The sequence below is a fragment of the Leucoraja erinacea genome, chromosome 20 (assembly GCF_028641065.1).
Source record: "Leucoraja erinacea ecotype New England chromosome 20, Leri_hhj_1, whole genome shotgun sequence".
NCBI classification, from domain to species: domain Eukaryota; kingdom Metazoa; phylum Chordata; class Chondrichthyes; order Rajiformes; family Rajidae; genus Leucoraja; species Leucoraja erinaceus.
In genome coordinates this window covers 10,340,824-10,368,694 of record NC_073396.1, presented here as the reverse complement: position 1 = coordinate 10,368,694, position 27,871 = coordinate 10,340,824, and positions in this window count along the sequence as shown.

Sequence of the window (27,871 nt, the reverse complement as noted above, 5' to 3'; positions counted from 1 at the left end):
CTATCCCCGGAAAAGGTCTAAAAGCTTGCTTGAGATTCTCCTATCGTAGTTTTACCCATTGAACCCAGTTCTGTCCCCCACCCCCTCCCAAATCCTTCAAAACTAATGAAATACATTTGCAGGAAAAATGTTCCCAATGTGCAGGAAAAATGTTCCCAATGTTGGGCGAGTCCAGAACCAGGGGCCACAGTGTTAGAATAAAGGTGAGGTCATTTAAGACTGAGGTGAGAAAAAACTTTTTCACCCAAAGAGTTTTGAATTTATGGAATTCCCTGCCACAGAGGGCAGTGGAGGCCAAGTCACTGGATGGATTTAAGAGAGAGTTAGATAGAGTTCTAGGGGTTAGTGGAGTCAAGGGATATGGGGAGAAGGCAGGCATGGGTTATTGATAGGGGACGATCAGCCATGATCACAATGAATGCTGGCTTGAAGGGCCGACTGGCCTCCTCCTGCAGCTATTTTCTATGTTTCTATGAATAGTGAGAACTATATTCTACACTCTACATCTTCCCCTTTCCTTCATTCATTGTACTCAGGTTTGACCTAGCTGTATTTACGTAGGGTATTATCTGATCTATAAGACATAAGAAGGGTCTCGACCCGAAACGTCGCCCATTCCTTTTGTCCAGAGAGGCTGCCTGACTCGCTGAGTTATTCCAACATGTTGTGTCTATCTTTGATATAAACCTGCATCTGCGGTTCCTTCGGACAGGAATTATTTGTTGAGTTTGGATAGCAAGCAGAACAAAGCCTTTCACTGCAACTTGGTCTCAGTGACAATAATAAACCTAAACCTAAAGTGGAAAACATGGCAACCAACCAGCGCGCAAACCCACGCATGTCATGGGGCGAACATACAAACACTGTACAGACAAGCACTCACAAGTAGGATCGAATCCGGGTCTCTGGCGCTGTAAGGCATTAGCTCTACTGCTGCCCAACCATGTCGCCCGTGTGTGGGAAAGTGGAAAATGAAACCTTTTCATGGTGAGACCGCTCTCATGCAGATAGTGTTAATGTACGGGGATCACTGGTCGGCACGGACATGGTGGGCCGAAGGGCCTGTTTCCGTGCTGTATCTCTAACCTGAAAGATCAACCGTGAATGAATGGCAAAGTAGGGTTGATGGGCTGAATAGCCTAATTCCGCTCTTAGAACTTAGGAACTCATGTACCTGACCTGTTGTGTTTTTCCAACTATTTCTACCTTCTCCCGGCTATTGCATTGTGTCTTTGGTTGTAAAATGGATGGATGGTTTGACTTACAACGGTTGCATTCTGATCTACAATTTATAACAGCGGGGCACTGCTTATTGGAGTGTAAGCTTTCTCTTATCTCTGGGCTCTCTGTGGATCACCACCCATCCTCAGCCCTATTGCGACCGGTTCTGTTTACATGTATACATCAATTTTAAATCCACAATGTAATGGGATTTTTATCCAGGACGATGCCATTTCCATAAGTGTTAGCTTTGATTGCTCATAAATAATGCATACATTAAAATTAATGGCAAATTACAGATGTCATCAGGAAACCTTGGAATATTTTTCACATTTTAGAATTAATTTAAATTCATCCAATGATTTTTTTTCATCACCTCTTTCATTAAAAGTCCGGTTGGAAATATTTTCCACAGTAGGTACCATACTGACATTTAGATAAAAATAAATGAATCAATGTCCTGCTCTCGCTCACCAGAATTTTAAGCTCATTTTTCATTTTTTAATTATTCTACTCATGGTTCCTCGGTTTTATTTTGTTCTCCCTGTATTTGAGAAGGTTTCTTCTTGTTTATTTCAACACTGTGGCAGAACTCAAGCTATAATTACCTGCAACTACCACTGCGGGGATCTAATTCGCGAGGTTAGAAGAGTTTGCCCTCGACTCATACTCGCAACATGGTCGGCACGAGGTCCTAGGAGGTCTTTGTAAGGGCCTGTCCCACCAGCATGCGACTGCACGTGGCAAGCGCGACCAAACCGGAAGCAGGGGCTGTGCGGGGGTCGCGCAGTGGTCGAGTGATCCCCGTACAGGGCCGGTCCCACCAGTGCATGCGGCGAGCACGACCAAACCAGAAGCGGGGGCTGCGCGGAGGTCGAGTGAATGACATGAAGTTCCAGTGAAGTCCGCGGGAAGTCCGCGCGTAACTTGCGCGAGACGGTGCGTACGGCGTCAAGAAGCTGCATATGCACGTTGAGGCGGCTGCGGGCCGGCAGGCTGTTGCCGCGTGGTATTTTTGAACATAGTCAGTTTTTCGGAGCCCCGCGCGATGTCGGGACCAGCTCAGCACAACTCCATATGGCTCCGGCGATCGAAGTGGGACTGGCCCCGCGTGGCCATACGGCTCAAGCGACCACGTTAGGTTGCGCTTGCCGCATGGAGTCGCATGCTCGTAGGACAGGCCCTTAACTCTCCTCCTGTTACTGATTTACTGTTACTGTGCCAGCCGTCTTTTACCTTCCTGTTCCTCGCGGGTGAGAATTTCTGACAGCACTCCCCCGCTTTCCCTGGCCCCCGCCTTTGCGATGTGTTTGTGTGTGTGTATGTGTGTGCAGACTGTCGATCCGGCTCGTGGTTTCAATGCTGACGGTTGATCCAGCTCGAGGTTTTTCAGGCGAATGCTCTCGAGCTTGAAGGACGTAGGCAATCGCTGAAAGGTTGCGTTAGTGGGACAGACTAGCATTATCCCACACACTAGGAACAAGTTACAATTTATAGAAGGCAATTATCCTACAACCTATATATCTTTTGGAACCTGAGCAGCCAGGAAAAGCCCACGCGGTCACAGGGAGAACATACAAACTCTATACAGACAGCACCCGTAGTCAGGATCGAACCTGGGTCTCTGCCGCTGAATGGCAGCAACTGCATCGCCAATCATGTATAGTCTCTCTGCTCTGTTGAGAAACCAGAGTGTCTCGATGACTTACTAGCCCATTCACGCCGTGTCTCCTTTAACTCTTCATGTCTCTCCACACATGTTATCTGCCTACTGAGTACACCCAGCCTTTTCTGCCTTTATTGCAGCTAGATATTTATCAATAGTTTCCTGTGCACCACTGGAAATCCTCTTGCTCAACGGGCAGCGCCCAATTAATGTCAGGATCTTGACACAAATCAAAGACACAAAAGGAGATTGTAATCTGATTTTGAGGAATTGATTTTCCAAAGGAAAGCTATCCTTATCTGATCCCGTTGCAACTCAGCAGACAGACACAAAAAGCTGGAGTAACTCAGCGGGTCAGACAGCATCTCCGGAGAGAAACAACAGGTGACATTTCAGGTCGAGACCCTTCTTCAGACTGAGAGTCAGGGGAAAGAGAAACGAGAGATATAGACGTTGATATAGAGAGATATAGATGGTGATACAGAGGGATATATCTCTCGTTTCCCTTTCCCCGACTCTCAGTCAGAAGACGGTTCTCGACATGAAATGTCACCCACTCCTTTTCTCCAGAGATGCTGCCTGACCCGTTGAGTTACTCCATCTTTTTGTGTCTATCGTTGCAAACCAACATCTGCAGTTCGTTCCCGCATGTTGCAGCTCAGTCCTGTTGGCGGGTGCTTTTCCTCATCTGATGAGCTACTATGAAATGACAGTGAGCCACACACAAACAGCAAGACCTGAGTGAATAGGTCACATTACTACTTGCCAACATGGACAATGATCAACGCCAGACTATAAATCTAACCTCCAGTTCTGCGCATGGAAACTGAATAATGACTGCACATAGATTACAGCTGCCATATCCAATATATCCTTGTCAATATATTAGTTTCATAGTGTGCAGGATGGAACTGCAGATGCTGGTTTACATTGTAAATAGACATAAAATGCCGGAATAACTCAGCGGGACAGGCAGCATCGCTGAAGAGAAGGAATGGGTGACATTTTGGGTCTGAAGAAGGGTCTCGACCCAAAACGTCACCCATTCCTTCTCTCCAAAAATGCTGCCTGGCCCGCTGTAGCATTTTATGTCCTAATTTGTTCCATTGTTGTAATTAGTATTAATTTGTTGTAATTAGTAACGTGGTTCAATGGGGAACATGATTAGTTAGGCAAGACAATGAAGTCATTTCTTTGCTCTAGCCCTCTCCCTGCTATTTTCCTCCCTTTGGCTTCACAATCACAACCCTTCAAACCTATCTCACACCTTCTGCTCTTATCGCTGGCATTTGTTCCAACTATCTGCTGACCAAAAACTTCCCTCACCCTATGCAAAAAGGAACGATGATCATGGAAAGGTGGAGACAGGCTTAGAGGGATATGGGCCAAATGCAGGCAGGTGGGACCGGTGTCTATGGCAGATGTTGGTCTGTGTGGGCAAGTTGGGTGGAGGGCCTGTTTCCACGCTGTATAACTCTATGACTCTATATGGATTGTATGCAGGCAGTGGAGACTAGATTATCTTGGCATCATGTTCAGCACAAACATCGTGGGCAGAAGGGCCTGTTCCTATACTGTACAACTCTATGTCCTATGATTTAAATACTTCCATGTTTGCCTTCCATGTAAACTGGTTTCTACTCATTGGCATTGATAATCTGTCTTATTTTTCACGTACACACCAGAAATCAATCAGTCTGAAGAAGGGTCTCGACCCGAAACGTCACCCATTCGTTCTCCCCAGAGATGCTGCCTGTCCCACTGAATTACTCCAGCATTTTGTGTCTACCTTCGATTCAAACCAGCATCTGCAGTCCTTTCCTGCACCTCAATGTAGGTGTATTCATCTGATTAAAAATATAAACATTTGTTTTTGCTCCTTCATAGGAGAAGGCAAACAAGGTCACAATCCCAGATATCTCCGACCTTCATTTCATTTCAGTTTTGGGTCATCAACTATTAGGGGAAAATAGGCCTTCTCATTATTGTCTTTAAAAATAAATGCCTTTATATTTTCTAATAATAATGTTGTCCTTTACGATAAGAACATTGTTAACAGTGACTCGGAAAAATAAGATAGAAACAAAAAACTGGAGTAACTCAGCAGGTCAGGCAGCATTTCTGGAGAAAAAGAATAGGTGTCGTTTCGGGTCGAGACCCTTCTTCAGACTTATTCCTATTCCTTTTCTCCAGACTTATGACCTTATGCTGTCTGACCCGCTGAGTTACCCCAGCTTTTTGTGTCTTTCAACGGTTTAAACTGTAGCTCCTTCCTGAAAAAGTAAGATCGGGAATAAATCCTAAAGTCTATTGCAAGACTTCAAAGGTTCAATTGCACAGTAAAATAATTTGGGGCCATTTACAAAAAAGTCCAAGTCCAAAGACCGGTCCACATGCTGGAGTTTGGTACTTGGAAAGTAACAAGTAAGTAACAACTGTTTGTTGTTGACCTTCTGCAGAAGCTGCACTTCCCTTCCCACGGTTTTCTTTACCCTTTGACAACCACACACACTAGGGACAATTTACAATTTTATCGAAGCCAATCAACCTACAAACCTGTGCGTCTTTGAAGTGTCGGAGGAAACCGGAGCACCCGGAGAAAACCCGCGCAAGTCACGGGGGGATATGTGCTAACTCCGTACAGACGGCACCCGTGGTCAGGATCGAACCGGGGCCTCTGGTGCTGTAAGGCAGCAACTCTACTGCTGCGTCACCCTGCCGCCCTGTTGATCCAACAGTCCAGCAATGGGTGCTGATACACATGGCTAGAATGGGTCCGTCACTGACCAGGGTGAGTGGCAATCAATGTGGTCATTACCTCACCACCACTTCTGTGCCCGCACCTTCACCCTCGCCCATCAGCCAGCCAGTAAGTGCCACAGCCACTGATCTCGCCTTGAGCCTGCTGTCAGAAGCCATGCCCTCCAGATCCGAGCTGTTCAAGGTCGTCCTATGGTCTCCTCCTTAAAAGGTAGAAATTGTCCTTCAGCATTCCGCAGCCACTGGGAGAGTGATGTATTGTTGCAAAACCTCATTGCAGGCAGGCAGGCATTAGGGAATGGACAAGATTGATTGTTAATGTTTACACAGTTTTTCACATCGTTGGATTTATAAGTTTGGTTTGCAATTTTAAACTGGGTTAGAGATCTCATCAAAGCGTACCAAATCTTTCAATGCGCTGACAGAGCAGGTTCGGAGTTAATGTGACATCCCGGCTGTGCTGTCTGGAGACAGGGGTCACAGTCTGAAACTAGTGATTGGCTATTCAGGATCGAGATGAGAAGAAATTTCTTCATCCATAGGAGAGGGTGGCGCAGTGGCGCAGTAGTAGAGTTGCTGCCTCACAGCGCCAGAGACACGGGTTCGATCCTGACTATGGGTGCAGTATGTATGGAGTTTGTACATTATCCCCGTGTCCTGTGTGGGTTTTCGCCAGGAGCTCCGGTTGCCTCCCACGTTCCAAAGACGTACAGGTTTGTAGTTTGATTGACTTCGGTAAAATTGTGAATTGTCCCCAGTGTGTAGGATAGTGCTAGTGTATGGGATGACTGCCGGCTTGCACGGACTTGGTGGGCTGAAGGGCCTGTTTCAATACTGTATCTCCAAAGTCTAAAGGATGGTTAAATCTTTGGACTGCTCTAAACAATAGGGTTGTGGATGCTCTGTTGCTCAGTATATTTGAGACAAAAATGAATACAAGTTTGTTCTGAAGGGAATCAGGTGATCTGGGATTAGTGCACAAAGATGGTATTGAGGTTAAACACAAGCCATGGTTTTAGTTTAGTTTAGTTTAGTTTAGTTTAGTTTAGAGATACAGCGCAGAAACAAACCCTTCATCAGTGGCGGACTGGCCAGGGTGTCAGCTTGCCCGATGGCAAGTGGACCCCTGATGAAGTGGCCCCCCTATATCAAATGGGCCCCTGATGAAGTGGGCCCCCTTTGTCTCCTGGCAACCAACATTTTTACCCCCAGTCTGCCACTGCCCTTCATCCCACTGGGTCTGCACCTATCGGCAATCCTCGCCCATTAACACTACCCAGCAGACACTGGAGACTATTTTACATTCAAAACCAAGCCAATTAACTTACAAACCAGCACATAATTGGAGTGTGGGAGGAAACCAAAGATCTTGGAGAAAACTGAAGCCGGTCACGGGGAGGTTGGACAAGCTTCTATAGTCAGGATCGATGCCGGGTCTCTGGCGCTGTATGGCAGCAACTCTACCGCTGTGCCATCGTTCCGTTTTGAGAAATTGCTGACAGTCACAAGGGACTGCTCCTACTTCTATTTCGACTGTTCTTATTCTGGATTTGAAGCCAAGGAGGCAGCACAGCTGGTAGAGCCGTGGCCTCTCAGCACCAGAGACCCAGGTTCAATCCTGACCTTGGGTACTGCGTGTGTGGAGTTTGCATGTTCTCCCTGAGTTTTTCTTGGGCGTTCTGGTTTCGTCCCTGTCCCAAAGACATCCAGGTCATTAGGTTAATTGGTGTCTGTAAATTGATCCTAGTGTGTGGGTTAGTGGTAGAATCTGGGGGGAGTTGATGAAAATGTGGGAAGAATTAAAGACAAGAGTCAAAATAGGATTTGTGGTGGGTGGTTTGTGAGAACTGGCTCTGCCGAAGGTCTTGTTTCCGTGCTGTATCTTTCTGAGATTTTATGAGACTAAATGGTCTATGTAATGAGATGCAACTGGTGAAGTTGGCGAGGAGGATGTCGGGGATGGGTTCGTCATGGAATGGAAGAGCTGGCTACAGACAGGAAAGTCGACAAAGTCGGCGAAAGGATGTTTCCATTAGTGGGAGAGTGTCGGACTAGAGGTCATAGCCTCCAAATTAAAGGACCTTCTTTTAGGAAGGAGATGAGGAGAAATGTCTTTCGCCAGAGGGTGGTGAATCTGTGGAATTATTTGTCACAGAAGGCTGTAGAGGCCTTCTGTGACAAGTGCATATTTTTGATGGATTCTTGATTAGTACAGGTGTCAGGGGTTATGGGGAGAAGGCAGTAGAATGGGGTTAGGAGGGAGAGATAGATCAGTCATGATTGAATGGCGGAGTAGACTTGACAGGCAAAATTGCCTAATTCTACTCCTATTAATTATGACCTTATGACCAAAAGGCTCCTACAACTTAAGAACATGATGTCAGGCTGTTGAACTCTGCATTCTCTGGGCCTTGCAAGAGCTAATGCCCTTCCCTAATGTAACAACGGAATTTAAAAAAAAACTGGAAGCAGTTCAGCACCAGCACTTCAATGGTCAGTCAGTCAGTCAATTTTATTTGTATAGCACATTTAAAAACAACTCACGTTGACCAACTCACGCTGTACGTCAGTGCAGATACTAATGTGCTACATACAATGGTACACAAACCTAACAATACATATATAAACTGTTTACAACACCCCCTCAGAGGGCCTCAAAAACGCTATGGAGTAGAAATAGGTTTTGAGCCTTAATATAAGGGTGTCGATGGAGGGGGCAGTTCTGATGAGGAGAGGGATGCTATTCCACAGTCTAGGTGCTGCAACCGCAAAAGCGCGGACACTCCTGAGCTTAAACCTAGACCGCGGGATAGTCAGTAGCCCCAAGCCAGCCGACCTGAGGGACCTGGAGGTAGAATGGTGAGTTAGTAGATTTTTGATATAGGAGGGGGCAAGCCCGTTAAGGGCTTTGGATGGGAATAAGAGGAGCTTGAAGTTGGTTTCTGTACCGTGCTGGGATCCAGTGCAGAGAGGCCAGAATCGGGGTGATGTAGTTCCCGTCAGAAGTGTCGCTGCGGTGTTTTGAACCAATTGCAGGCGGGAGAGGGATGATCAACTGATGCCAGTGTATGCCTCCGAATTAAAGGACCTTGGTCACTATGCAGCCCAAAGCTATCTGATTGCATTGTACTCTCTATCTTCCTTACTCGCAAATTCAATGTATAATCGCAGTGCTATATTCATAATCTTTCTCCAATCCTGTATTTCTCTCCACATTTGCTTACTACATTTGACCCTGGAGAGTACAGTATCAGAATGCTATGAGAGAAAAAGGATAATGGGCACAAAATTGATTTCACACTCAGTCAACATTCAAACACATAGTAAACTAAATGTCACAAAAATTTACAAGCCTACTTCAAAGCTGTTTCCGTGATTCCGGCATGTTTAACGAGTAAATGTTTAAAATATTTAAAATGTAATAATCTTGACATTTTCATTGAATTATAATACCTGCGAAAGTGAATGGTTAAAAGCAGGACTTACAGGCACCTGTAACAATTGCACCACAAACTGACCAGCCAGGGTAACAATTACAGCTAAAGATTATGTTACATAGAAAGTTTGTATTCTCTTTAACAGGGTATAAATCATACATCTGTCAACGTCTCACCAGCTATTTTTAAATTTGCAGTTTGATAAAAATCTTGAAAAGCGAAAAATTGCAGATGCTTGGAGAACTAAAATAAAAACACAAAATGCCAGAAATACGCAGCAAGTGAGGCAGCATCTGTGGAGAGAGAAATGGAGTTAAAGATAGACACAAAATGCTGGGGTAACTCAGCGGGTCAGGAAGCATCTCTGGAGAAAAAGGAATAGGTAACGTTTCGGATCGCGTACTTTCATCAGACTGAAGATGGGTCTCGACCCAAAACGCCAACTATTCTTTTTCTCCAGAGAAGCTGCCTGTCCCGCTGAGTTACTCCACCATTTTGTGTCTATCTTCGGTGTACACTAGCATCTGTAGTTCCTTCTTACACAATGGAGTTAAAGGTGCAGGCACGCAAAGTTAATGTTTCAAGTCAACGACCCTTCATCAGCATTGGGAAATGAAAATCTTATGGGGTAACAAGGTGAGATGCAGTTGATACCTTACCTGCTGTCCCCCCCCAAATCTCCCCCCCCCCCCCCCCCCGACTCCCTCACCCAATGCCATACCCTATTGGGACACCATCAATCTCTTCAACCTATTGCCGGATACTGTTGGGAAATCTGACCTCTGGTGCCATCTTTGTGGAGTTTGCATGTTTTTCTTGTGACCGTGTGGGTTTGCCCAAGTGCAGTTTCCTCCCAAATTCCCAAAAATGCGTTAGTTAGTTTCTGCAAATTTCCCAAAGGGTAGGTGGATGGCGATGATGGGGAATGGTGTTGTAGAGTCATAGTCACATAGCACAGAAACAGGCCCTTCAGCCCACATGCCCATGCTGACTATCAAGCACTTATCAGTACTAACTCAACATACTAGTCCATAAATTACTATATTTATGTGTACGAAAGAACTGCAGATGTTGGTTTATACCGAAGATAGACACAAGATGACGGAGTAACTCAGCGGGTCAGGTAGCATCTCTGGAGAAAAGAAACAGTCTGAAGAAGGGTTCCGACCCGAAACGTCAGCAATTCTTTTCCCCCCGAGATGCTGCCTGACCCGCTAAGTTACTCCAGCAATTTTGTGTCTACCTTCCATATTTAGCTTACTTCAGAGATACAGTATGGAAACAGGCCCTTCGGCACACCGAGTTTATGCCAACTGTCAATTGCCCGTTTGCACGTTCAATGCTATCTTACTTATGCACCCACTCTCTATACACTGGAGGCAATTTACAGCAACCAATTGATCTGCAAACCCACACGCCTTTGGGATGTGGGAGGAAACTGGAGCACCTGGTGAAAATACACGCGTTCACAGGGAGAACGTGCAAACTCAACACAGTCAGCACCTGAGGTCAAGATTGAACCTGGGAAAGGTTGAACCTTCACCATCTGTGAAGTCCTTGGGATGACAGTGAGGCCTTGCCCGCTTGTAGCTGTACTTGGTGTAGCAGATAAATCCTTGGGTTTAAATAGAACCCAGTCTGATATAATTACATTTACATCACTTTTGGCCCGTAGGAGAATCTTGCTGGTCTGGAAATCTACCACTCCTCCATCTGCTGCTGCTTGGCTGGAAGACGTCATGTTTTTTTTAAGGCTAGAAAAGATTCACATTGAAAAAGTTTTATTTGAAATGGGAACCTTTTTTTTAAATCATACTTTGAGGGTCTAAAGGAACTACCTATTGACTGAGAGAATTTGATATTAGATTGGGATCCGCCTTTATTCTGTTTTGTTACTTTATTATTGTTTAAATGTGCATTTGTATTTGTGATATGTTTGTATTGTGAACACATTTAGCTGCCAAGGGGTGTTTAGGGAGGGTGGGCAAGGGTTATTTAGTTATTAAATATAAAAAACAAAACTGAAGGAAATGTAATGCACTACATGAGATGTACTGTATTTTTTCCCCCTCCAATAAAAATATTTAAATAAATTAAAAAAAAAAAAAGATTGAACCTGGGACTCTGGCCTTGTGAGATAGCAGCTCTATCAGCTCAACCAGCTGCGCCCTGTGCCATCCTATCCAGTGGCGTAGGGTGGGTTTTGCGCGCCCGGGGCAGTTTAAAATATTGCGCCTCCTCATTAGCAGTTTTTGGTCTCTTCCTTCGGGGGGTGCAACTTCTTTTGTCGTATCCCCTGTCTCCGCCTGCGCCGAGGCCTAATGGCGGCTTCGGAGCTGGGGCAGCGGTAGCGGCGGCTGGGACAGCGGGAGCGGCGACCAGTACTCGGAGCTGGGGCAGCGGCAACGGCGGCTTTAACAGCGGCGGCCTGGCCTCGGAGCGGGGGCAGCGGCAGCAGCCACACGGTATCGGAGCTGGAGCAGCGTCAGCGGCGGCCTGGCCTCGGAGCTGGGACAGCGGCGACCAGATCTCGGAGCTGGGGCACGTTCCGGCGATAGCGACCACTCGACCCGACCACGGGCCCAGTGGACGACAGCGGCGGCTGCGACAGTGGCAGTGGCCTCGGCGCAGAGATCGCTGGTTGGTTAAAATTGTTGGATAAATTTTTAGGGGCGCAAAAAAAATTGTTAGATAAAAAAAATTATAAAATGGCAAACAATTTTACATTTTATTACAATAATTCAGGGGAAGGCTGCTAAAGAGGTGCAGCGTGCACTTAGAACAAAATGTTTTGCCATTTTATAAAAAATTTTTATCCAACTATTTTTTTGCGCCCCTAAAAATTTAGCGCCCGGGGCAACCGCCCCTCTGGCCCCCCCCACACTACGCCACTGATCCTATCTATGGGTTGTATTCCTTGATGATTCAATGGCTTGTTGATGGCTGTGTGGGGGAGAAAGATCTCTAGGATGATTATGGGAAAAGGAGGAAAGATGGGACATTTGGGACTGCTTGGAGAGCTGGTATAGAATGTAATAGTATAGTATAGACAGCCACATTTTCGGCAACTGGTGGTCTGGCACCTCCTTTAATCTAGACAAAATTCTGAGAGCGCGCTTGAAATCTCCCTGGAATCCCACCCCCTTCCAAATATGGTGCCAAGGCTGGCCTCATTGGAACTTCTGTGCCGATCAGTGGGTTGAATTTATGGCCTCCTGTAGCCAGGGCTGGCAAATCTGTTCCCTTAGCCGACTTCCGAGGCAGACTTTGCGGGCAGGTATCTCGGCCCCCCCCGGCAGCCTAGGTGGACCATTCCAGTACCGTCCGACTCCTCTCGGAAGCCATGACCTCTGTCGTTCCGGTAAAACGGATAATCCGGAAAGTCTCTGGAACCAAGGGTGCCGGTAAATCACACTGATTTCGTTGTCTCTGTACTGTACACTGACAATGACAATTAAAATTGAATCTGAATCTGAATTTTGCGAGTTACGCGATCAATCGAGATCTTTAAAAGATCAACTGAAAATTTAAGTTTATAGTGTGAAAGGTTTTGATTACATTTTATTACACTATATTGTAACATTATAATGCTAATAGGAACGCGACATTTGCTTGAACTTATTTTTGGCAGATTTTGATGAATAATCTGCATAAAAATCCATATTTTACTATCATTTTTATATCAGGATTTTTACATTGCAGTTGTATTTTGATTTTTCTTGAGTCACTGCCAAATTACTCAAGCATCAGAAACATTTCTTAAGTGTTTGACAGTCGTACTTTATAAGTTGACTCAAAAGCATTTGATGGACACATTAATAGTTCTGAAGTGTCCATGTCCAGATAACATGTTTAAAGCAGAGCCATTTTTAGAAGTGCTGCAAAACTTTATTTTGCAGTGAGTGACAGGTTTAGGCTCTAAAGCATTTAGTTTACTTTAGATTAGTTTAGTTTAGAGATACAGCCACCAAACTCCAATTCATCCCCCATGGATTTTAACTCAAATTCCACAGCCGAGTTTCCCTGGCGCTTACCTTCATCCTCCAGATCACCACACACATTCCGACTGAGATCCGGTCACTGCATACATTTTCCCCTCTTTTTCCCTTTCTGCACTTCGAAGGGATCACTCCTTTCGTGACTCCCTGATCAACTCTTCCATCCACACCAACTACTGCCCATCTTAAAGCACTTTCCCAGAGTCATGACAACTCCTGCCCTGTCACCTTTTCCCTTCCCAGCATACAGAGGGATAAAATGGTGTCACAAAGACCGCCAGATGCTGGCACCTTGAGCACCTTTGCATTATCCAGGGAGCTAAACGCTCTTTCCAGCCCAGACAGTGATTCACTTGCACTTTCTTCCATTCAGTCTCGTGCATTGGATTATCCATTGCTTTGTCTAAGCTACCCTGGCTGACATGTGCTGCATTTGGTTGGAATTGTGGGATCATATATCTAAAGGGGGGGCTTTCCACTGCTTATGCCTCTGTCAGCTCTATCAGAGAGCTATAAAATGAATCCTGCAAAGCTTTCCAAAAAAATACTGTAGCCTTTGTTTACCAATTCCCTTATGGAATGTTGCTGGCAAATCTGCTTCCATTAACCTTTCCGGCATCCATTCCACATCGTAAATTTCTCGCAGCTTTGCAACATTTCTCATCTCCTCTCAGACACCTTTGTCAATATACTCATCTCCATCACCCTGATCACTGAGCCCCCCTGGCATATTTTGTCTTTCATCCTTACAACAAAGAAGGGGGGCCCTTCAGCCCCTCATAGAGCAGTTCTATTCTCCCATTAGTTTTCTCAGCAGCCTTTTCTCCTCATATTACCATCAACCTCAGACTTTCTCTCCCCGCAGGCACTGCCTGGTCCGCTAGGCATATGCAGCATTCTCAGCAGCTGGTAGAGCTGCTTCCTCACACGGTTCCAGAGACTCGGGTTCGATCCCGACCTCGGTTGCATGATCTTCCTCTGATCAAATTGTTTTCTCCCGGTGCTCAGGTTTACTCCCACATCCCCGACAATGTGTTTAATAACAAGGAACCGCAGGTGCTGGTTGATACCAAAGATAGGGACAAACAGCTGGAGTAATTCAATGGGGTTAGGCAGCATCCCTGGAGAATGTGTATAGGTGAGTTCAGGTCGGAAACCTTCTTACAATATGATACAATACGATACGATACGATAAAATGTATTCATCCCAGGCGGGAAATTGATCTGCCAACAGTCAGAACACACAAAATACATGAAATGACAATGACATATGGAAAGGATTGTGGATGAGCAGAGATTGGGGGGTGGGTGTGTGTGGGGGGGGGGGGGGGGGGGGGGGGGGGGGGGTCAGTCAGTCTACCCATGACAGAGGAGGGAGGAGTTGTACAGTTTGATAGCTACAGAGAAGATGGATCTCCTGTGGCGTTCTGTCCTGCATCTTGGTACAACCAGTCTGCTGCTGAAGGTACTCCTCAGTGTGTGTCATGGAGGGGGTGAGCCCTCCTCCAAGACCACCTCCCATGAGTCCAACTCTGGCCCCAGGATGGAGCCAGCCTTCCTGACGAGTTTGTTAATCTTCAGACTGAACCCAACAACGTGTGGGCTGGTAGGTTCAGTGCCTGCTGTAAATTGCCCCTAATATGTATGTGAGTTGTAGAACCTGGGTATGGGCTGGGGTGGAATTAGTGAGAATGTGGGAAGAATAAAACATGGGCTTAATGTAGGATTGATGTAAAAGAAGGCACACAAAATTGCTGGAGAAACTCAGCGGGTGCAGCAGCATCTATGGAGCGAAGGAAATAGGCAACGTTTTGGGCCGAAACCCTTCTTAAGACTGATGGGGGGTGGCAGGGAGAACAAAGGAAAAAGGAGGAGGAGGAGCCCGAGGGCTGAGGGATGGGAGGAGACAGCCCGAGGGCTGAAGAAGGGGAGGAGACAGCAAGGGCTAATAAAATTGGGAGAATTCAATATTCATGCCCGCAGGATGCTGACTCCCCAAGCGGAATATGAGGTGCTGTTCCTCCAATTTCTGGTGTTGCTCGCTCTGGTCATGGAGGAGATCCAGGACAAAGAGGTCGGATGGGGAATGGGAGGGGGTGTTGAAGTGCTGAGCCACCGGGAGGTCAGGTTGGTTATTGCGGACCAAGCGCAGTTGTTCGGCGAAACGATCGCCCAACGTCCACTTGGTCTCACCGATGTAGATCATCTGACATTTAGAGCAGAAAAAGAATATTGATGATCGGCATGGATTTGAAAGGCTCCATGACACTAGACCCCAGAAGCTGCAAACACAAATATTTTAATTTGGTGCCGCTACCTAATCTAACCCCTGGAGGCTGTGAAAACCAGCTCCGAAAACATAAGCAGCAGATGTAATTTATTCAAGAAGTAATTAAGAAGGCCCGGTTTCAATGCTGCAAATCTCTATGATTATTTGGGGGGTCAGGTTTTTAACAGCAGCTCCTCCCAAGCCAATTAACCTACAAAACCTGCACATGTTTGGAAAGTGGGAGGAAACTGGTGAAAACCCATGCAGTCACAGGGAGAACGGACAAACTATGCCCAGACAGCGCCCGTAGTCAGGATCGAACCAGAGTCTCTGGCGCTGTGAGGCAGCAACTCTACTACTGCACCGTCCTGATGTTCTTGGAGCCCCCTCTTCCTCCTCATTCCGCATAATTGCCCACTGCTCTCCATGACTCGACGAGGAAGAACTATAGAGATTTGATCTGATCCATTAGTTTAACCTGGAAGAAGTCATACATTGCAGCTTCACTAGGCTGACACCTTGTGATGGTATAGCCATGCCTGGTGCTAAACTAGCATGGCCTTTTACATTCCCCACTGAACTCTCCTGATGACAATTACAGAGTGAGGAGTGCGCTCGACAATGAGGTTACCAATTGTTGAACGTTCACAATGGCTCATGGATGCCCAGCTCATACGTTCATAAGTTATAGGAGCAGAATTAGGCCTTTAGGCCCACCAAGTCCACTTCGCCATTCAATCATGGCTGATCTATCGTTTCCTCTCAACCCCATTCTCCTGCCATCTCCTCATAACCCCTGACACCCGTACTAATCAAGAATCTGTTCATCTCCACCTTAAAAACATCCATTGACTTGGCCTACACAGCCTTCTCAGTCCCGCCCCCCCCCCCCCCCCCCCCCCCCCCCCCCCCCCCCCCCCCCCCCCCCCCCATCACCTTCAGGTGTCTGTGTCCATATTTCTCCTGTTGTCTCAGTTCGACAGATTCCCCACACCTCTGACCAAAGAAATTCCTCCTCATCTCCTTTCTAAAGGTACGTCCTTTTATTCTGAGGCTGTGCTCTCTGGTCCTAGACTCTCCTACTGATGAAAAAATTTGTCTACACTGAGTTCTGAGCAGTTCTCAGCTGCCTGATCCGCTCTGCTATGTGAGATTAGCTTGAACGTAGGGCTCCAGTTTGGCTACACATCATTAAATCAGATTGAAGTGACAATCTGCCAATTCTCTGGACTTCTGGCAGGTGTTCCAGGTACTTGCTTCCTTACCAAGAAAGTGACGGATGCAATTCGCACTGCAAATGTGTCTGGGTGTACTGTTTGCCATTCAGAAAGCAAATGAACCACAACAGTATTCATACAACGTGCACTTTAGGGTTTTAATTTTGCAGCTATTAAGTCTGCATTACCTTTTCAATAAGATATCAGCAATTTTGTAATCGTTTTCTCAATTACTTTGCTGTAGCTTCAAAACCCAATGCAAATTTAAATTTCCCATTTTCTCCCACTGTTGGAACCTGTTCTTGCAGCTCAAAAATCAGCCAGGCAGCAGAGACATCTCAAGTGTTATTCTGGGAGTTCCACAGGCATACCGTGTGGAAACAGGCCCTTCGACCCAACTTGCCCACACCGACCAATATGAACCATCGACACTAGACCCACTTGTCTGCGTTTGGCCCATATCCCTCTAAACCTGTCCTAACCATGTACCTGTCTAATTGATTCTTAAACATTGCGATAATACCTGCCTCAACTACCTCATTCCATACACCCACTACCCTTTGTGTGAAAAAGTTACCCCTCAGATTCCTATAACATTTTCCCCCTTTACCTTTAATCTATGCCCTCTGGTTCTGGATTCCCCTACTCTGGGAAAGAGACCGTGTGTCTACCCGATCCCCTCCTCTCATGATTTTATACACCTCTATTAGCTAATCCATCATCCTCCTGTGTTCCAGGGACTAGTGCCCCAGCCTGCTCAACTGCTCTGCCACCTGTTTTCTTCATAATGATGTCTCTTCTTACAACTGACAATGTAACAATAGCTGTTTGAAAACCCAATAGTGTCTCAAATGTCGATCATTTGATCATCCACTGGCTTCATCAGGTTAAATGTAAACTCAGACAAATTATTCATGGACCATTTGGATTTCTCAAGTGATTTATCTGCAGTTTGGATAAGAAAGATCAGGGGCGGCACAGTGGCACAGCGGTAGAGTTGCTGGCCTACAGCGCAGAGCGCCAGGTTCGATCTTGACAACGGGTGCTTGTCTGTGTGGAGTTTGTACATTCTCCCTGTGACCGCATGGGTTTTCTCCAGTTTCCTTCCACACTCCAAAGACGTACAAGTTTTACGTTTTATTCGGTAGGCGGCGCGGCTCTGGCCAGCAGCGGCCCCTGCAGCCTGTCCGCGTTTTTGTTATTTTTTGTCTGTGTTTCTGTGTAGTTTTTGTTATTTTATGTTGGGGTGTGTGTGTGTGTGTGGGGGGATGGGGGGGGGAAACTTTTGAATCTCTCCCTGCACTGGAGACCCGACCTTTTCTCGTCGGGTCTCAGGTGTCGTTGAGGCCGCAACGAGGAGCGGCCTCCAACGGGAAGAAGCCGGGGACTCTGGTGCCGACTCACCGTTGCCGTCGCGGAGCTGGCCGAGATCGGAGCGGGTGGAGCGGTGGAGGAGTGCTGCTGCTGCTGCTGCCGATGCTGCTGCTGAGTCGGAGGCTGCTACTGCGGGTCTGCGGACGGCTCGGACGACCCCGCGCGGCTCCCTGGAGGGAGACCGCTTTTCGGGGCTGCTGCAACGGCGAATTCTCCCGCCCGTGTTGCGGGGTCGAAGAGCTCCTGGAGCGGGGCCTAACACCATTGCCCCGCGCGGCTGGAACGGCTGCGGGACTTTGCGAGCGCACACCGGGGGCTCCAACACCAAGACCCGGTGTGCGACCTCGCACCACCCGGCGTGGCTTCAATGGCCGCGGGACAATCGCCATCGCCAGCCGGGGGCTTTGACTTTGACTGTGACATCGGGGGGGGGGAGAGTGCAGTGGAGAGATAAGTTTTTTTGGCCTTCCATCACAGTTATGTGATGGATGTTTATGTTAAATGTAATTATGTTGTGTCTGGGTCTATTTGTGTGTAATGCATGGCTGCAGAAACGGCATTTCGTTTGGACCCCCAGGGGTCCAAATGACAATTAAATTGACTCTCTTGACTCTCTTCATGTTCGTAAACCTGGGGAGGACCTTTGTTGCAGATTATGAATCCAAGAAGCCAGTGTGCTTCATAAGTTCATGAGTTGATAAGTGATAGCAACAGAATTGGGCCATTTGGCCCATCAAGTCTACTTCGCCATTCAATCTATAGGCTGACCTATCTCTCTCTCTTAACCCCATTCTCATACCTTCTCCCCATAACCCCTGATGCCCGTACTAATCAACAATCTATCTATCTATCTCTGCCTTAAAAATATCCTTTGACTTGGCCTCCACAGCCTTCTCAGTTTCCCCCATCACCTTAAGATGTCTGTGTCCGTATTTCTCCTGCTGTCTCAGTTCCCAAACCCACTTAAAAATTGCACCATTTACTTAATATAGAAACTTTCTGGATACAATGATAGTCTGCCATGTTGATTGGATCCCGTGAATTTATGCACGGGTACGAGGGTTTGTTGTTCTTTCTATTCGTTTTAAAGGTGCTTTTGATTCCTGTATTGATTGATGCCATATTCATCTCCTTCTGTCAACAGTCTGCTCATTGCAACAAATGTCAGCGCCTGAGGAAACTCTAATTCAACTTGAAAACTGAAACTCGAGCAGAATTCCTAAATGTTTCGAAGCGTGCCGTGGAAAATCGTTACAGGGACTGGAATATCACCAGTGGGTTTGTTCTTTCAACTTTGTACATTAGTTTTGTTGGTTTGTCATGGTGCCATAGTCAACCTGAGCCAGGCTTATTGGACGTCCTTTGCAAGCAGAAGACAAACGCAAGATGCTGGAGTAACTCAGCGGGTCAGGCAGCATCTCTGGTGAAAAGCAACAGGTAATGTTGCAGGTCGAAACCCCTCTGAGTAAGGGTCTCGACCTGTAACGTGTCACCTATTCCTTTTCTCCAGAGATTCTGTGGGACCCGCTGAGTTACTCCAATATTCTGTCTCTATTTTCGGTGTAAACCTGCATCTGCAATTCCTTCCAACATCATTTAAATGCAGAGTGGGTTTCAGGCACGGAGGCATTGGGTAGGTGGTCTGGAATGGTGTGAAGCTGGTGCTGAGCAGCTGCCAGAAAGTTCAACTCGAGCACCACTTGGAGACTCAGAAGCTAATGGGTACGTAATCGTCATAGGGTCTTGAGAATATCGAATGGAAGGGAGGTGGGATTGGTGGTTTGGCTGCCGAGGGCACCCTACTGGATTTGTTAAAGGAGGCCAAGATACTTGGTGCTCCACTGCACAATCTCTCTGTGCTTTTCTTGTCCATTATTTGGCATTGCTGGTGAGGCCATTCATTACTGTCCATCCATAATGACTATTGAGAAAGGGGTGATGCGCCACATTATTGATCTGATCCAGTCTAGGTTGGGAAAGTGCTCCCACAATTCTGTTTGGGAGGCAGTTCCAGGATTTAGACCCAGTAGCAAAGACAGGACTAGAATATATTTCCAAATAAGGAAGCTGTTTGACTTATAAGGAAGGAGTCTGAAGACGAGGTTCCGACCCGAAATGTCACCTATTCTTTTTCTCCAGAGAGGCTGCCTGACCCGTTGAGTTATTCCAGCATTTTGTGTCAATGTGATTCGGATGGCAATCTTCAGATCGTGGTGTTTTAGGTGTATCTTTAGGTTTATTATCGACATGTGTACCGGTACATTGAAAAGCTTTGTTTTGCATGCTATCCAAAGCAATCAGATAATACGATATATTGATACAATAGGTTGAACTTTAATACTTTAATAATGAACTTTCATAGCAAGAGGATTTGAGTATAGGAGCAGGGAGGTTCTACTGCAGTTGTACAGGGTCTTGGTGAGACCACACCTGGAGTATTGCGTGCAGTTTTGGTCTCCAAATCTGAGGAAGGACATTATTGCCATAGAGGGAGTGCAGAGACGGTTCACCAGACTGATTCCTGGGATGTCAGGACTGTCTTATGAAGAAAGACTGGATAGACTTGGTTTATACTCTCTAGAATTTACGAGATTGAGAGGGGATCTTATAGAAACTTACACAATTCTTAAGGGGTTGGACAGGCTAGATGCCGGAAGATTGTTCCCGATGTTGGGGAAGTCCAGGACAAGGGCCCCCCTTAAGGATAAGGGGAAAATCCTTTAAAACCGAGATGAGGAGAACTTTTTTCACACAGAGAGTGGTGAATCTCTGGAACTCTCTGCCACAGAGGGTAGTTGAGGCCAGCTCATTGGCTATATTTAAGAGGGAGTTAGATGTGGCCCTTGTGGCCAAGGGGATCAGAGGGTATGGAGAGAAGGCAGGTACGGGATACTGAGTTGGATGATCAGCCATGATCATATTGAATGGCGGTGCAGGCTCGAAGGGCCGAATGGCCTACTCCTGCACCTAATGTCTATGTTTCTATGTTTCTAATACAATAGGTCGAGCAAGGAAAAAGACTATGTAGTTCTCAGCATTGTAGCACAACTGCTCCAGAGACAGTCTAATGTCTGCAATGGGGTAGGTGTGCATCAGACAGTGCTCTAGCTTCTGTAAGGTCCTGTAAAATTCTTAAGGGGTTGGACAGGCTAGATGCAGGAAGATTGTTCCCGATGTTGGGGAAGTCCAGAACAAGGGGTCACAGCTTAAGGATAAGGGGGAAATCTTTTAGGACCGAGATGAGAAAAACATTTTTCACACAGAGAGTGGTGAATCTCTGGAACTCTCTGCCACAGAAGGTAGTTGAGGCCGGTTCATTGGCTATATTTAAGAGGGAGTTAGATGTGGCTCTTGTGGCTAAAGGGATCAGGGGGTATGGAGAGAAGGCAGGTACAGGATACTGAGTTGGATGATCAGTCATGATCATATTGAATGGCGGTGCAGGCTCGAAGGGCCGAATGGCCTACTCCTGCACCTATTTTCTATATTTCTATGTTTCTATGTCCGTTCAGAAGCCTGATAACCGAGGGGAAAGAAGCTGTCCTTGAGTCTGATGGTGTGTACTTTCAAGCTTCTCTATCTTCTGCCCAAGGGCAGTGAGGAGAAGGAATGATGGAGATGGTACAAGCCTTTGATTATTTCACCTACTTCTCCCGAGGCAGCGTGAAGTGCAGATGGAGTCAATCGCCGGGAGTCCGGTCTGTGTGATGCATCTGTGCGGCTACATCCACAACTCTCTGCAATTTCTTGCGGTCTTGGGCCAAGCTGTGACACCACCCACCACCCAACAGGGCACTCACTTTCTGTGGTGCATCTGTAGATGCTTTTAGACTCAGGTCTAAAGAAGGGTCCCGACCTGAAACGTGCACCGTCCATGTTCTCCAGTGATGCTGCCTGGCCTGCTGAGTTACTCCAGCAATTTGTGTCTTTTTGTGCAAAGCAGCATCTGCAGTTCCTTGTTTCTACACAGGAGATGATTGGCTCTGGCATTCCACCAGGTGCCTGCGGTGAAGTTACCAGGAAAAGAGCAAACTCAGAGCTGAGTATTACAAGACCCTGATTGGATCTATTATCGATTTACATTCAAAATCAATTATATAGTGTGTAAAAAAAGTATTGCACAATTGATTTTCTGGTCACCTTTGTTTGCACGGTTTTGATGTCACCCAACAACCATGTTCTGTTCTGTTCTTTCAGAAATGATAGAAAATGGTTTTGCCAGCATCGACATTAGGTCTCCTCTCCTATCTCTTCAAGGTTAATCTGTTTAGTCTTTTCCATTAAGGTCCAGTTGGAGATTGTCATTTCAGGACAGCACATCAATATCACTTTAATCCTTTCACCATTGGAGTTTCAGTTAAGTATTCTGCAGAGCCACAACTAGATATCAAATCTCGCAAGTTGCTAACAGCTCATAGACTTAAAAAAAAAAGAATCAATAAATAAAGTATGGCAGAATGACCTGGAGAAATAGAACATTGAATACAAAATGGTACAGCACAGGAATGGGCCCTTCGGCTCACAATGTCTGGCATAAGATCTACCAGGACCTACTCTTATCTGTTTGCACATGATACATGTTGCTTTGCTTCTTGGATCTTTGATCCATGTTTCCTTATAACAGCTGGGAAGAGTAATAGACACATCACCCAGCAAGATACACTATCACAGCTTCACAACTCATATCCTGAGTAACCAGGAGCAGATTGTGGGGTGGGGAGACTGACGATGTTTCAATGGATTCATTAGTGTGGTGGAGTGAGTGCTGGTAAATATTCATGTGGTGTCATTCAAGCAGTGGCAATCTCATCATTGCAACTGTGCCCAGGGTCTGGTGCCAAGAAGAGATTGTTGAAAATATCAATGTGTCCTTTGCTAATCTACCTGCTGGGATCCAATGCTCCCGTAATCCCGCAATCTCTTCGGACATAAAAGCAACAGCTGGTGCCTTACTACCTCTCATGCCACGACCGTGTGTGGGTCTGGAAGGAACTGCAGATGCTGGTTTATACCGAAGGTAGACGCACAATGGTGGAGTAACTCAGCGGGTCAGGCAACATCTCTGGAGAAAAAGAATAGGTGATGTTTTGGTTGGAACCCTTCTCCAGTCAGCGTGTTCCAGGAACTCATCACTCTCTGTGTTAAAAGATTGGCCCTTAATATAACCATATAACCATATAACCATATAACAATTACAGCACGGAAACAGGCCATCTCGGCCCTACAAGTCCATGCCGAACAAATTTGTTTCCCCTTAGTCCCACCTGCCTGCACTCATACCATAACCCTCCATTCCCTTCTCATCCATATGCCTATCCAATTTATTTTTAAATGATACCAATGAACCTGCCTCCACCACTTCCACTGGGAGCTCATTCATTCACAGCTTTTCATATTACCCCTAAACTTCTGTCCCTTAATTCTGAAGTCATGTCCTCTTGTTTGAAAACCTTGTTTGAAAACTATCTCTAAACCTTGCCCCTCTCGCCTTAAAGTTATGTCCTTTAGTATTTAATTTCTCCATCCTAGAAAAAAAGGTTCTGACTGTTTACCCTGTCCATACCTCTCATAATTTTATATACAGCCATCAGGTCGCCCCACAGACTCCGGCATTCCTAGTCCAAGACAATAATCCAAGTCTGTCCAACCTCTCGCTGTAGCTAATACACCCTAATTCAGGCAGCATTCTGATACACCCTCTCTGCACCCTTTCCAAAGCCTCCACATCCTTCCTGTAAAGGGGCGACCAGAACTGCACTCAATATTCCAAATGTTGCCCAACCAAAGTCCTATCAAGCTGCATCAAGACATAACGACGTGCTTTCCTGGTGAAGCTGCAACACAGGAATGCATTTGTGCTCACCAACCAAAAACAATACCCTGATACAATTATGATTTTCAAAAGACATTTGGACATTTATATGGAAAGACACAAAATGCTGGAGTAATGCGGGACAGGCAGCATCCCTGAAGTACGTGGAAAAGTTGATGTTTCGGGTCAGGACCCTTCTTCATTTATGGAGGGTTTTGAGGGCAATGTGCCAAATGTTGGCTAATGGGACTAGCCCCGAATGCCAACTTGCTGGCATGGACAAAGTGGGCCGAAGGGCCTGTTTCTTTGCTGTATAGCTTTATGACTGATCTATCACCTTAAGCATTCACTCCCTGTCTCTTTATTAAACTATGTTTACAGAGTTACAATTACTTCCTTATACATCAAAAGGCCCATAAAAGTACCACCATTGTCCCTCTCCTCAGGTGTGCTATTAAATATCACTGAGAATTACCGGTACCACTTACACATGCTCATCTTTTGACCTTACTCCCTGTGTAGTTGGCCTGTGCTTTCCCAATCTGCCATAGCCAAAGCCCACCTCGTAGCTTCCCAATTTGCTTTCTTCATATTTAAGATTCTGGTTTCAGATTGAACCAAATTGCTTCCAATTTCAATATAAAATTTCTTTCATATTATTATTTCCCAGAGGCTCTTAAAGTAAAAGGTTACTAATTAATTCATGCTTTTTTCATTGCCTATTTCTCATTACTATTCCGGTGAATTCACGCACCCACTGCGTGCAAGGAGAGAGACTTGCCTTCCCTTCAGCTCCATAATTCAAACTTCCATAATTTTCAGAGAGCTGTCCGTTGGGAAATGTGTGTTATGTTTCCCCGGAGATGAGAATGTACGAGGCTCGATGAGTAAGTTTGCAGGTGACACGAAAGTGAGTGGCATCGTAGATAGCGAAGGTGGTTATCAAAAATTACAGCAGGTTCTTGATCAGTTGGACAAATGGCCTTAGGCTACTGGAGTTTAATATAGGTAAGTGCGAAGTGTTACAGTTTTGGAAGTCAAACCGGGGCTGAATCTTCCAAGTGAATTGAGTATGGAAGTTGGGACATTATGTTACAGTTGTACAGGATGTTGGTGAAGCCATATTTGGGGTACAGTGTTCAATTCTGTCTACTTTGCTATGGGAAGGATGTCATTAAGTTGGAACGAGTGCAGAGAAAATGTATGACGAATGTTGCCAGGACCTGAGGACCTGAGTTACAAGGAGAAGTTGGGCAAGCTGGGACTTTATTCTTTGGTGTGCAGAAGGCTGAGGGATGATCTTATAGAGGTGTATAAAAGCATAAAGAGAAATAGATAGCATAAATGCACATAGTCTTTTACTCAGGGTGAGGGAATCAATAACCTGGGTAAATGGGACAACTTAGATCTAGGTCGGCATGGACAAGTTGGGTCAAAGGGCCTTTTTCCATGCTGTATTACTCTCTGACTCTTATGAATAACCAGAGGCATGGAAATGCAATGATTTTAACATGGCTCGGGCTTCAGGCCTGCTTCAGTGTGAGATGTCAGAATAGGACGTCGCAGTTCACATTGAAAACCAGTGCTAAAAAAGTCCAATTTCATGGCTAATAACTTTTTATTCTGCACATGACGTTTTTGCAATCTTCCAAACTTCTTGTATTCTTTTACTGAGCGACGCTTTTGCGAGAAAAAAAAAAAATTGTTTGAATTTACAATGAGACCTTTTGGTTGACACCAAAGAAATCTCCACAGAAACCATCATAAATGTATTAAAGGAGACACGAGGAATTGCAGTTGTTGGAATCTTGAGCAAAGCACAGAGTGCTGGAGTAATTCAACGGGTCAGGCAGCATTCAAAAAGTGAAAGTCTCAGATCTCAAATGGCCGGCCTTAGCTAGTGACAGTTTTGACGAGGAAAACCCGAAGCCTCAGTGCAGCAAGAGTTCAGTTCAGGACATGTTTTTTTTTTATAACTAGATTCCTGCCCAGAAGACAGATGGTTTGTCCTGTGTTCCAGTCACACAGGGATGCTGGTGCAACAAGAATTTTTCTAAGGAACCTGGTACTATGGTAGTGGGATGTTGGGATGGGTGGGGAATGGTATTGGAGGTCTCCCAATCCCCAGCAAGGAGGCCCAAGGATGTCATCTTCACAATGGGCTTCACATTATCAATTGCACTCATTATAAAGTCGTAGCATCGTAGAGTAATTACAACGTGGATACAGGCCCTTCAGCCCAACTTGCCCAAGTTGACCAACATGCGCCATTTACACCAGTCTCACCTGCCTGTGTTTGGCCTACATCCCCTCTAAACTTACAATATCCATGTACCTATCTAAATATTTAGTAATATTTGTGATAGTACTTGCATCAACAAACTGCTCCGGCAGCTCGTTCCCAATACCTACCCACCCTAGGTGTAAAAAAAGTTGCCCCTCCGATTCCGCTTAAATCTTTCCCTCCTCACCGTAAACCTATGTCGTCTGGTTCTCGATTCCCCTTTTACTATGTAAAAGACTATGTGCATGTATCCTATCTATTTCTCTTCTGATCTCATACACCTCAAAAGCAGGCCGGGCAGATTGTTTTGCACAACAGCTGTATAACTAATAGAGTCTCTGGACAAGGTGAGTAGCAGTAGATTCATCATAAGTGAGGCTCTGTCTATTGTAGAAACAAGGAACTGCAGATGCTTGTTTACAAAATAAGTCACAAAGTACTGGAATGACTCAGCGGGTCAGGCAGCATCTCGAGAGAACATGGATAGGTGATGTTTTGGGTCGGTTCTGTAGAAGAGTCCTGACCAAAATGTCATCTATTCATGTTCTCCAGTGATGCTGCCTGACCCATTGCTGCTCCAGCACTTTGTGTTTTTCTCTATCTATTGGACTTGATCCTGATTTGATTGCATGGTATGGTATATCTGATCTGTTTGGATAGCGAGCAAAACAAAGCTTTTTATTGTCTCTCAGGACACCTGACAATAATAACCCTAAACCTACCTAAACCTAATTCAGTTTAAACAAAAGGTAATGCACTAGGTCAATAAGAGCTTTGGGGAAGAACAGAGTATTTATCTGAATATAGACACAAAAAGCTGGAGTAACTCAGCGGGGCAGGCGGCATCTCTGGAGAGAAGGAACGTTTCGGGTTGCTTGCAGAGTGGCTGAATCAAGTGGCTGAACCTTGTGGCAGTGGTAGTGTGGCTTCCTTAAGGGCCAGTCCCAATTGGCGACTTTTTCGGCGACATTTAAGTGTCGCCAAAAGATTTTGAACATTTCAAAAACCAGCGGCAACAAAAGAAATGTTACGACACTTGAAAAAACGCCGCACGCAATACGTCATCACGCCGCATCACGTCATGTCCCCCCGCAAATGTTTTGGTGACTTGATACGTCAGTCAATGATGCTGGCAGTCGCCGAAAAAATCTCCAAGTGGGACAGACCCTTAAGGAAGCAACTCTACCACTGCGCCACTGTGCTAGCCTGTAACTTAATTCTACACCAAACCTGCTTTTCCTGAATAAACTTAAATCTTCTAGTATTCATTGTTATTCGCCTGTGGAACTGAAATGAATGTCTTTGAAACTTATGGGTTGTCGATAAACTAAATCTGATGCATTAGGTTTAAGGGCCTTAAACACTGCAACTTATTTTCAATTCTATGTTGTATCGGTAACTATACCGGATTAGTTCAATAAAAAAAGTTACATTGAAACGATGGCATGTTATGGTGGGATCAGCTTTACCAAGGTATTAAAATATGATTTATTTGAGCTTTTCAGCTGTCAAGCTAATCATTGTAATGTTCTGATTCAAATGTACTCAGCGTGAACCTTCATTCTCCACCCCCTGAAAAAAAAAAAAATCAATTTTCCCCGCTTGAGTTGGCTGGCTTCGCTGTCACTGACACCTCACCGTGATCAACAGCATATCTGCGCGGAAATAGATCACCAAAATATTGTCAGCCGGCTGCCTGATGGATTGCTTTCCCATTCATGAACCCTACTTACACTGCTGAAGCTGCAGCCTTCGAATAAACAGCGAGGCTTCACTTTGGATGCTGAGACTACTTTGTCAGTTATCCGCTCGTCTCTCCTCGGCCAAAGTTCA